The sequence below is a fragment of the Equus asinus genome, chromosome 2 (assembly GCF_041296235.1).
Source record: "Equus asinus isolate D_3611 breed Donkey chromosome 2, EquAss-T2T_v2, whole genome shotgun sequence".
Taxonomy (NCBI): domain Eukaryota; kingdom Metazoa; phylum Chordata; class Mammalia; order Perissodactyla; family Equidae; genus Equus; species Equus asinus.
In genome coordinates this window covers 165,307,195-165,317,395 of record NC_091791.1, presented here as the reverse complement: position 1 = coordinate 165,317,395, position 10,201 = coordinate 165,307,195, and the positions used below count along the sequence as shown (strand labels likewise).

Sequence of the window (10,201 nt, the reverse complement as noted above, 5' to 3'; positions counted from 1 at the left end):
TCTCTGGACCTGAAGGCATTTGTAACAGTGGAGCTGTAGTGGAAGAAGAAATGCTGTGGGTCTTTAATATCTTAGCCAAGAGAAGATTGTTCTGGTTGATGACCATTGCAAAACACACCACCAAAGCTGTACAGCACTGTGGAGCAACTGAAAAGTACTACTAAAACCGAAGTCAAAGAAGCTCTGAGAATGAAATGGCCGTTATCAGAATGCCAGAAAAGAAAACCCAGGAGAAACTGTCAGTGAAGGTGTGACGAAGGAACATCCAAAATCCAATGTAGCGGCCAGACTTAATATCTCAGGACAAAAGGAGTGGAGAGCAGATATAAGTAAGAAGAATTTATCAGTTGTTTTGAACTCAATGGAATGAAAGACTGAAAGAATTCCATTGCAGTGATATCAAGAATTGCAGTGCTCTGGGGCAAGGGTAGGTGAATGAGGGTGAAAAATAACCGTTTAGTAGTGATAGATGCACAAATCCAGCTTGATGACACCAGCAATTAAAATCATACAGCCAGCTCCCCTAACTCTGATTTTATACTCACCTCTGATTAAATTTGGAGAGGATGAACTGTAAATAGTGACCATGGTCAAGAGCCTGGGAATAAGAAGGACATGGATTCACATCCTTCCTTTGCTATGTGCCCATGGACAAGTTACTTAACCACTCTGCTTAGTTTCCTTATCTATAAAATAGGGATGAGATAATCACCTCATATGGTTATGATGAGAATCAATTGAGATAATGCCTATAAAAAGCTTAGCATAATGCTTGGCACCTGGTACAGGCTCTATATTAGCTAAAAGCTAGCTGTTTTTGTTCTTTCCACTGAACTAGACTTTAGCCAATTGATAATTCTAAATTGTATTTATCAGTATAAGTTAATGATTTATATTATGATATATTTAATTTTCTTATGTGTTGGCTAACATGAGTCAGTTCTCTACAGTGTTTATACATCATAGAGAAGCTCCTTTAAGGATTTCTTTGTATATATAGTGCTTAACACAGTGTCTGGTATCTGCAAAAGTATAATAATTTTTCTGAAGATGTATTATTACCACACTGGATTGTGGCAGAAATTGTTTTCCTTCTTAGAATTGCTTTTAATGATTTTTATAAAGTTTTGCATTAATTCTCTCCCAACCGCCAAGAATACAATGAAGTGAGAGCCATAACGCTGTCACTGATTTGAATAGGAGACAGCAGGAAGCGGAAAATTTCGAAAATCAGGTGAAAAATCTGCTCAAAGGAATGTCAGTAGCATTCCAGTAGAGCATTGGAGATGATGCTGCAAAAATATTTCCATCTTCTAAAAATTCACAGATTAAGTGGGCCCGTGTGACAAAATAAAGAAGTGTGGTTTTAACTATTTCGAATTTAATATGGATTGGGATTTCAAGTCTTCCCACTATATAAGGAACCAACTTTAACAGACCCAATAAATAGCCAAATCCCTAAAAGGGGGGCTGCAGTTGGGCTCCTTTGAGTTGAAGGTCTGGGGGATGGAAGGGACATTGTGAATGGAGTCTTGGAGAAAACAGTTTTACAGTGAGTGAGAGAACTCAGGAGGAGCTGATCATATGTAAGAAAATAGAAGCAAATGAGATGTAAGCATTGAGAAAGAAACTCAGATCAGAGATAAACAGAAGCCGTGGAGAAAGTGTAGGCTCTGTAATTGTAGCATCGGTTGCATGAATGCTCAGAAAAGATGATAGGAACTCCTGGAATTCAGATTGAACTTAACTGGACAAATATTACTGCGTGTCCGTTTTCTTCTCCCTACAAGGAGAAGAAAAATAGAGCCCTTGCTCTTAGGATGTGAATAATTAAGAGGAGAAATGAGAAAAGCACACTCTTAACTGTAAAATATAAAAAGTCAATCACAAAAGAATGAAGCAAATTGAGAGTGTAAAGGAAGACTGAAATTCACATCTACTTGACGAATCAGAAAAAGCCTTATGAAGGGAGGGTTGCTGGAGTCTGGGAGGGATTTAGCAGGTGGAGATACAGCGTGTTCTGAACAGAGAGGACAGTTTGAATAGAGTCAGAGATGAGCAAAGAGCAGAGTGGTCTTGGACAGTAGCAGGTAGGGATGATGAGTTTGAGAAAGAGAGTTGTGGGAATTTAAGTGAAAGGAAGGATATTTTGGAAGATCTTCCATATAGGTTAGGAGAGTTTTATTCATTCTGCAGACAATGGGCAACAATTACACATTTTGAGCACAAGAGCAATAGAGTTAGAGCTGTGAAAGAACTTTAGGAAGATTCATTTGGGATTAGTGGGTTAGAGATCCTGGCAGAGAGAAGGAGTGTTAGGATATTGTAAGGTTCAGGCAATTGGCCTTGAACTAGGAAGGATAGTGGCAAGGGAATGGAAGAGTGGGATCGATCATGAAGACACTGAAGAAGAAGAATCGAAAGACTTGCCAAGTAGTTGGATGTGGGATGCAGTTAAGAGGGAGACAGGATTAAAGATGACCTAGTGATATTGTGCCTGGATGCCTGGGAGACTGGTAGTATAATATAAAATAAATAAAATGACTTCACTCTTCTCAAAAACACCCCAGGGAAAGAAATGAGAGACTATAAATATGTATTAGATATAAACTTACAGTTCTTGCTTCCTCCAAATTGCTCTAATTCTTTTCTCTGACTGTTCTGATGTCCTCTAGTCCTCTAGAATCCTCTTGTCCTCTTGGTTTGTTAAGAGAGGAGTTAATACAGCTCTGTTTAGCTCTTAAGATATTAACTCTTTGTGGATCAGAGCTGGAAGGCTGTGCTTTTTCTCTATGCATGTTTTAGTTGAAGAAAGAGCAGCTAAAAGATTCCTTAACATAGCAATTTCTCAACTAAAACTAAAGCTGAAAACATATTTATTTGATTTGAGATTAATAGAAACTTGTTGGTATTGGGAGAATGATCTTTAAATCTCTTTCTGAAGGGCAACAACAGTGGTAGATTCTCTGGATCCCTGAGATCTCTCTGAAGAGAACAAACTCTGCTCCATCGGGAGGATCAACGTGCCTGCTCAATCCACATGTGCCAGAACCCTCTCAAGTAAAAGAATGTATATCTCCCATTTCAGTGTGACCACAGTTTCCAAATGAAACACTGGGATGTAATTACGCAACAACAGAACTTGACATTTGAAAATTAGATATTCTTAAAAATTCTGCATGGCTGAAGAATCCTAAAATTCATATGGGGCAACAAAAGACCCCGAATTGCTAAAGCAATCCTGAGAAAAAAGAACAAAACGGGAGGCATCACAATCCCTGACTTCAAAACATACTACAAAGCTACAGTAATCAAAACAGCATGGTACTGGTACAAAAACAGGTGCACACAGATCAATGGAACAAAATTGAAAGCCCAGAAATAAAACCACACATCTATGGACAGCTTATCTTTGACAAAGGAGCTGAGGGCATACAATGGAGAAAAGAAAGTCTTTTCAACAAATGGTGCTGGGAAAACTGGAAAGCCACATGTAAAAGAATGAAAATTGACCATTCTTTTTCACCATTCACCAAAATAAACTCAAAATGGATTAAAGACCTAAAGGTGAGACCTGAAACCATAAGGCTTCTGAAAGAAAACGTAGGCAGTACACTCTTTGACATCAGTATTAAAAGGATCTTTTCAGACACCATGCCTTCTCAGAGAAGGGAAACAATAGAAAGAATAAACAAATGGGACTTCATCAGATTAAAGAGCTTTTTCAAGGCAAATGAAAACAGGATTGAAACAAAAAAACAACCCACTAACTGGGAAAAAATATTTGCAAGTCATATATCTGACAAAGGCTTAATATCCTTAATATATAAAGAACTCTCGCAACTCAATCACAAAACATCAAACAACCCAATCAAAAAATGGGCTGGAGACATGAACAGACATTTCTCCAAAGAAGATACACTGATGGCCAATAGGCACATGAAAAGATGCTCATCATCGCTGATCATCAGGGAAATGCAAATCAAAACTACACTAAGATATCACCTTACACCCGTTAGAATGACAAAAATATCTAAAACTAATAGCAACAAATGTTGGAGAGGTTGCGGAGAAAAAGGAACCCTCATACACTGCTGGTGGGAATGCAAACTGGTGCAGCCACTATGGAAAACAGTATGGAGATTCCTCAAAAAACTAAAAATAGAACTACCATACGATTCAGCCATCCCACTACTGGGTATTTATCCAAAGAGCCTGAAGTCAGCAGTCCCAAAAGTCCTGTGCACCCCAATGTTTATTGCAGCACTGTTTACAATAGCCAAGACGTGGAAGCAACCTAAGTGCCCATCAACAGACGAATGGATAAAGAAGATGTGGTACATATATACAATGGAATACTACTCAGCTGCAAAACAGAACAAAATCATTCCATTTGCAATAACATGGATGGACCTTGAAAGAATTATGTTAAGTGAAACAAGCCAGCAAGAGAAAGATAATCTGTGTATGACTCCACTCATATGAGGAATTTAAAACTATGGACCAAGAACAGTTTAGTGGATACCAGGGGAAAGGTGGGGTGGGGGGTAGGCACAAAGGGTGAAGTGGTGCACCTACAACATGACTGACAAACATTAATGTACAATTGAAATTTCACAAGATCGTAACCTATCAATAACTCAATAAAAAAAAAACTGGGAGAAAAAAAATTCTGCATGGCTGGTCATTGCATTCAAACTTTATATTAAGTGGAATATGGTCTCAATTGTTATGTGAAATCCTCTCTTTTTTGCATACTCGGTGTGTGCATTGGGAAAGTTCCCTTTCTGGTTACTGCCATGAAGTGCAGGGAGCTCCCAGGAGGGCGAGCACATGTTTAATGGGCCCTGTGTGACTTCCCTTATATCCTACAAAATAATAAAATAAAACAAAAAGGAGAGACAATTAGGAAGTATAGAAATTATCCAGAATACATAAATTTCCCAGTGAAAATAGGAAAATCCAACAGAATATTTTCCCATATCTAAGTGAGAGAGTTATAAAAACTGCCCTTTCCTGCACTCAAGATTGCTTCTTGCCAATCTATTTCACAATGAATCTTGAGTCTTCTCTCCTTCTTTTGTATGATCTAACCAGAGATAGTGCTGGGCAAAATTTTGAAGTAGGCTAAGTTTGTGTTTGGTGATCTTCCTCTCTCTTTTCTGAATTTCTGATTTTTTAAACACTTCCTCCTGCCCCTTTTAGGCAACCAGTTACCTCGTTTTTTCCCCCTTGGCATTCTCATTACATCTGAGAGAGAATTTAAACCATTTGTTCTTTTTTCACCAGGCTTAATGCTCTACGAAATGTGAAATGTAGGGCCTTGTTTCATGTTAAAGGAATTTCAGTCATCAAGAAGGAGTGGGAGTCAAAACAATCCTGAGAAAAAAGAACAAAGGCATTACACTCCCTGATTTCAAAATATACTACAAAGCTCTAGTAATCAAAACAGCATGATACTGGCAGAAAAACAGACACACAGATCAATGCAACAGAATTGAGAGCCCAGAAATAAGCCTACATATCTATGAACAGCTACCTTTCAACAAAGGAGACAAGAACACACAACAGAGAAAGGAAAGTCTCTCCAATAAATGGTGTTGGGAAAACTGGACAGCCACATGCAAAAGGGTGAAAGTAGACCATAATCTAACACCATACACAAAAATTAACTCAAAATGGATTAAAGACTTGAATGTAAGACCTGAAATGACAAAACTCCTAGAAGAAAACATAGGCAATATGCTCTTTGACATTGGTCTTAGCAGTATCTTCTTTTTGTTTTCGGTGTTATATATATTTTTTATTGAGTTCATAATAGTTTACATCATTGTGAAATTTTAGTTGTACATTATTACTTGTCCATGACCATATAAGTGCTCCCCTTCACCTCCTGTACCCACCCTCCAACCCCCTTCCCCGTTTGTCAGTATGTTTGTTTATCTTCCACATATGACTGAAATCATATGGTGTTTGTCTTTCTGTGTCTGGCTTATTGCACTTAATTTAGTACCCTCCAGGTCCATTCATGTTGTTGCAAATGGGATGATTTCAACTTTTTTATGGCTGAATAGTATTCCATGGTGTATATATAAATATATATATATCTTCTTTATCCAATTATCAGTTGATGGGCACTTGGGTTGCTTCCACATCTTGGCTATTGTGAATAATTTAGTGATATCTTTTTGAATGTGTCTCCTTAGGCAAGGGAAAGAAAAAATAAAAAAATAGGACTACATCAAAATAAAAAGCTTCTGCATGGCAAAGAAAACCACCAACAAAACAAAAAGACAACCTACCAATTGGGAAAAGATATTTGCAAATCATGTATCCAAAAAGGGGTTAATTTCCAAAAGCTACAAAGAACTCACACAACTCAACAGCAAAAAGCAAGCAACTTGATTAAAAAATGGGCAGAGGATCTGAATAGACATTAATCCAAAGAAGATATGCAGATGGCCAACAGGCACATGAAAAGATGTTCAACATCACTAATTATTAGGGAAATGCAAATCAAAACCACAATGAGATATCACCTCACACCCATCAGAATGGCTATTATTAAAATGACAAGAAATAAGTATTGGAGAGGATGTGGAGAAAAGGGAGTCCTTGTACACTGCTGGCGGGAATGTAAATTGGTGCAGCCAGTATGGAAAACCATACAGAGATTCCTAAAAAAAATAAAAAATAGAACTACCAAACGATCCAGCTATTCCACTTCTGGGTATTTATCCAAAGAACAGGAAAACACTAATTTGAAAAGATATATGCACCTCTGTGTTCACTGCAACATTATTCACAATAGCCAAGACTTGGAAACAACCTAAGTGCCCATGGATGGATGAACAGATAAAGAAGATGTGATGTGTATACACAATGGAATACTACTCAAAAAAACAAAAGATGCAATCTTGTCATTTGTGACAACACGAATGGACCTTGAGGGTATTATGCTAAGCAAAATAAGTCAGATGGAGAAAGACAAATGCTATATGATTTCACTCATATGTAGAAGATAAATAAACAAACAAGCACATAGATATGGAGAACAGATGGGGAGTCACCAAAGGGGATAGGGGTAGGAGGAGTGTCAAAGGGGTAAAGGAGCACACATTTACCGTGACAGATGGCAACTAGACTTTTGGTGGTGAACATGATGCAGTCTATACAGAAGTTGAAATATAATGCTGTACACCTGAAATTTATACAATATTATAAAACAATGTTACCTCAATTGAAAAAGTGAGCAATAAAAATGGAGTTGAAGATATTATAACATTTTTATGATTACAAAAGTAATACATGCTCATGATAGACATGAATAGAAAAATAAACAGAAGAAAATGAAATGGATTAGTAATCCTATCATCCAGACATAGCTACTGCTGGTATTTTGGTTTGTGTATGCATAAAAGCATACATACTATGTAAGATAAAAAAATAGGATCATTTGTTTTATTTTTGAAAATTTATTTTAAAAAAATTAAAAATTGTGGGGGCTGGCCCCGTGGCTGAGTGGTTAAGTTCACGCACTCTGCTGCAGGCAGCCCAGTGTTTCGTTGGTTCGAATCCTGGGCGCAGACATGGCACTGCTCATCAGACCACGCTGAGGCAGCGTCCCATATGCCACAACTAGAAGGACCCACAAAGAAGAATATACAACTATGTACTGGGGGGCTTTGGGGAGAAAAAGGAAAAAAATAAAATCTTTCAAAAAAAATTAAAAATTGTGGTAAAATACGCATAAAATTTACTATTTTAACCCTTTTGTTTTATTTCGTTTTGGTGAGGAAGATTGTCCATGAGCTAACATTGTGCCAATCTTTCTCTATTTTGTATTTGGAACATTACCACAGCATGGCTTGATGAGTGGTATGTAGGTCCATGCCCAGGATCCAAGCCCCATTAACCCCAGGGCACCAAAGTAGAGTGCGTGAATGTAACCACTGTGACACTAAGCTGGCCCCCTATTTTAACCATCTTTAAATGGACAGTTCAGTAGTAAGTATTGTTAAAAAACAAAATTCAATTGTTAAAAAACAAAATCCAACTCACATCAGGAGTCCCTGATACGGACAACTAATTCTCAGCAAGGGAGCCAAGAACATACAATGGAGAAAGGAAAGTCGCTTCAGTGCATGGTGTTGGGAAAACTGGATAGCCGCATGCAAAAGAAAGTAGACCATTATCTTACACCATGCACAAAAAAAAACCCTCAAAATGGATTAAAGGCTTGAATGTAAGATCTGAAACCATTAAACTTCTAGAAGAAAACATAGGCAGTATGCTCTTCGACATTGGTCTTAGCTGCGTTTTTTCAAATGCCATGTCTGACTGGGCAAGGGAAACAATAGAAAAAACAAACAAATGGGACTACATCAAACCAGAAAGCTTCTGCACAGCAAAGGAAACCATCAACAAAACGAAAAGACAATCTAACAATTGGGAGAAGGTATTTGCAAACCATATATCAGATAAGGGGTTAATATCCAACATATACTAAGAACTCAGACATCTCAACTAGAAAAAAACTAACAAGCCAAGTAAAAAATGGGTAAAAAGATCTGAACAGAGATTTCTCCAAAGAAGATATACAGATGGCCAACAGGAACATGAAAAGATGTTGAACATCATTAACTATCAGGGAAATGCAAATCAAAACTACAATGAGGTGTCACCTCACTCCCATCAGAAAGGCTATAATTAACAAGACAGGAAACAATAAGTGTTGGAGAGGATGTGGAGAGAAGGGAACCCTCATACGCGAGAGTGCAAACTGGTGCAGCCACTATGGAAAACAGTAGGGAGATTCCTCAGAAAATTAAGAATAGATCTACCATATGATCCAGCTATTCCACTGCTGGGTATTTATCCAAAGAATTTGAAAACACAAATACACAAAGATACATGCACCCCTATGTTCATTGCAGCATTATTCACAATAGCCAAGGCATGCAAGCAACGTAGGTGCCTATCAAGGGACAAATGGATAAAGAAGATGTGCCATATATACACAATGGAATACTACTCAGCCATGAGAAATGATGAAATCTGGGGCCAGCCCCGTGGCTGAGTGGCTGAGTTCATGCGCTCTGCTGCACTGGCCCAGGGTTTCACCAGTTCGAATCGTGGACGCGGACATGGCACCGCTCGTCGGGCCACGCTGAAGCAGTGTCCGACATGCCACAACCAGAAGGACCCACAATTAAAATATACAACTATATACTGGGGGGATTTGGGGAGAAAAAGCAGAAGGCAAAGAAAGATTGGCAACAGTTGTTAGTTATGCCAATCTTTAAAATAAAAAAGAATAAAGAAATGATGAAATCTGGCCATTTGTGACAACATAGATGGACCTGGAGGGTATTATGCTAAGTGAAATGTCAGAGGGAGAAAATCAAATACCGTATGATCTCACTCATAAGTAGACGATAAAAACAATGACAAACAAATACATACAGACAGAGACTGGATTAGTGGTTACCAGAGGGGAAGGGGGCAGGGAGGAGGGCAAAAGAGGTGATTAGGCACATGTGTGTGGTGACGGACGGTAATTAGTCTTTGGGTGGTGAACATGATGTAACCTACACAGAATTCGAAATATATTACAATGTACACTTGAAATTAAAAAAAAAAGAGGGGCTGGCCATGTTGCTGAGTGGTTAGAGTTCTCAAGCTCCACTGCAGTGGCCCAGGGTTTCCCTGGTTCGAATCCTGGGCATGGACATGGCACCGCTCATCGAGCCATGCTGAGGCGGTGTCCCACATCCCACAACTAGAAGGACTTACAACTAAGAATACACAACTATGTAGTGGGGGGCTTTGGGGAGAGAAAGGAAAAATTAAAAATCTTAAAAAAAAAAAAAAGAGTCCCTGATGTGTCAAGGATACTAAGTTTTTTGCATGTTTTCTATTTTGGTTGTTATATACGTTTGCTGTAAGCATAAGTATTTTGAAACAGATTTTAGAAAGAATTTTTTAACAGCATGAAAAAGCTTTATGTACCAGACCTATGCTGTCCAAAACGGTATCCACTGGCCACATGTGGTTATTAGACACCTGAAATGTAGCTAGTGAGACTAAGGGACTGAATTTTTAATGTTATTTCCTTTTCTTTCCTTGCAGTTTTTAAAAAACAGCTTTATTGAGGTATATTTTACACATGCCCATTTCAGGTGTAAAATACAATGATTTT

At 38.2% G+C, this 10,201-nt stretch overlaps 1 protein-coding gene across 1 annotated transcript in view; it reads right to left on the bottom strand.

The window, feature by feature from the left end:
- Positions 1–2,696, bottom strand: part of RPGRIP1 (RPGR interacting protein 1) — a 66,447-nt gene extending 63,751 nt beyond the window's left edge. The window contains exon 1 of the mRNA XM_070504023.1: positions 2,616–2,696. The gene's annotated coding sequence lies outside the window, so the exon portion shown is untranslated. The remainder of the gene's footprint in view (positions 1–2,615) is intronic.
- Positions 2,697–10,201: the final 7,505 nt, after the last annotated feature.